Raw genomic sequence first — 2,500 nt, 5'->3', positions numbered from 1 at the left:
CCCAATCCCAAGCCCATACCCGAGCCCAGGCCTAAGCCCAGGCGTAGGCCCGAGCCCGAGACCAGGCCCGAGTCCGAGCCCAATCCCAAGCCCATACCCGAGCCCAGACCTGAGCCCAGGCCCGAGCCCAGTCCCGAGGTCGAGCCCAAGCCCGAGCACGAGACCAGGCCCAGGCCCGAGCCCGAGCCCGAGCCAACGCCCGAGCTCAGGCCCTAGCTCAGGCCGGAGCCCAGGCCCAGGCCCGAGGCCGACCCCAGTCCCTAGCCCAGGCCCTAACCCAAACCCTAGCCCAGGCCCGAGCCCAGGCCCGAGCCTGAGCCCAGGCCTGAGCCCGAGCACAGGCCCGAGCTCGAGCCCAGCCCCGAATCTAGACCCGAGCCCAGGCCGGAGCCCAGGCCCGAGCCCAGGCATGAGCCCAGGCCCAAGGCCGAGCCCGAGCCCGAGCCCGACCTTGAGCCCAGGCCCGAACCCAACCCCAGTCCCAAGCCCGAGTCCAAGCCCGAGCCCAGGCCTGAGCCCAGGCCCGAGCCCGGACTCAGGCCCGAGCCCAGGCCCGAGGCCGAGCCCGAGCACGAGCCCAGGCCCGAGCCCATGGCCGAGCTCAAGCCCTAGCCCGAGCCCGAGCCCAGGCCCGAGCCCAGCCCCGAGGCCGAGCCCGAGAATGAGTCCAGGCCCAATCCCGAGCCGAGGCCCGAGCCTAGGCCCAAGCCCGACCCCGAGTCCGAGCCCAGGCTCGGGCCCGAACCCAGGCCCGAGCCCGAGCGCGAGCATACATATACATATATATATATACACATATATATATACATATATGTATATATATATACATATATACTGTATATATATATATATATATATATATATATATATATATATACACACATATATATATATATATATATATTGTTAGACATTGTAAAAGGTTTGGGGAAGGTGGAAGAGAAAGACACGGGTCTAAGGCCGAGTTTATTCCTGACTGATTTCGCTTATATCTTCAGAGGATTGATGCTCCTGGATAACGCTGACGGTATGCATACTAGACCCGACACCACAATCCCACGAACTGGGCAGGGGACGCGGGTGGGTGGACAGAGACCTGTAAATAATTAATTCATTGATCAATATATATATATAAATATATATATATATATATATATATATATATATATATATATATATAAATATACAATATATATATAAATATATATATATATATATAAATATATATATATATATATATATATATATATATATATATATATAAGTAAAGAATTATCCCAGGTTGATGCACACGACCTCCACCGATCCTTTTCATTTTGTTCTCAAGACCCGTGTCAAGAGATTGAACTTTTTCCCATTGGGGCAAGTGTACGTGTGTCTCAGTGTGCATCACTAGAGATTTCAAAGTTCTGTGATGTCGTAGGCTTTTTTTTATGTTGTCCTATCCTTTTCTTTGGCACCCGTGAAGTCTCATTCTTAGATACCTCAGGACACTCATCACATGGTATGTAATACATGGCCCTGTCTATGTTCATGTACATAACAACATAGCAACATATCTCTTCTCCTAATTCTTATGGTGTTCTTCATTTTATTTATTTATCTATTTATTTATTGTCCACCTGGCAGCATAAGCTCTTTGTGTGACTTCTTTGGATAACGAGCTTGTTAACATCGCTTCACTCACGCGTAGCACCACAAGATGTTCGTAATTTTTCTTTTCACTCTCTCCCCTGTTGTATATTTCGTCTTCTTATTCCCTAAAATTGTACGTACATCAGGCATAATGGGTAGAGTAACTTTCAGAAGACACAGGTTATATAGACCGTCTCCTCTTCTACAAAATCCTCACTACACATATTGATGGCTCGTAGGTAGAACCCAATGATTAACCCGGTTTTTGTCTACGTGCATTGTTTCGATAAGAAGTGTATGGCGTCATCCTTGCTAGTTGGCTTCCTATGTACAGAAAATGTGAAACCGTTTCCCTCTTGGTGCAACACGGTGTCGAGGAATGGGAACTACTTATCCACTTCCAGTTCCAATGTGAAATTGATGTGTTTGTTTACTCAGACGCTTCAGGAAGATGAATCTCAGTAAGAAGGTAGCTGGTTTCGATATAAGACCCTCTCCACTGACGTAAGCGTGGAGTGAGCTATGGACACGATCAGGAGGGCTGTAAGTTCTATTAATGACAACAACTCGCTAGTTAGGAAGTTGGACGGCTACATAAAACTGGTGTCTCTTTACGTATATTTCGGTGCCTTCGTGTTTGAAGGCTAGGAATTCGTGTAACAATGAGGTTTAGTAATGGGCTCAACTCTGAGTGTTGTAATGGTGTTACTTTGTACGGAAATGTTGAAAGAGGACAAGCTTCTATGAATTATGGGAAAAGGCTCAAAATGGTTCCGTTATGTGGATGATACCTAAAGAAGCAAATATGGATAATAAGTCCAATGGGGTGAACAAACACAGCCTTTTTTCAGAGGAAATCACAGAG

General features: G+C 47.6%; 1 pseudogene; it reads left to right on the top strand.

Annotated features, from left to right (window-relative positions):
- Window positions 1–612, top strand: part of LOC143033692 (uncharacterized) — a 10,537-nt pseudogene extending 9,925 nt beyond the window's left edge.
- The last annotated feature ends 1,888 nt before the right edge of the window (window positions 613–2,500 follow it).

This window comes from Oratosquilla oratoria, chromosome 16 (assembly GCF_046742065.1).
Source record: "Oratosquilla oratoria isolate Oo_2021 chromosome 16, ASM4674206v1, whole genome shotgun sequence".
NCBI lineage: Eukaryota > Metazoa > Arthropoda > Malacostraca > Stomatopoda > Squillidae > Oratosquilla > Oratosquilla oratoria.
Note: the sequence above shows the minus strand (reverse complement) of the source record. Positions and strands in the feature narration are given on the sequence as shown.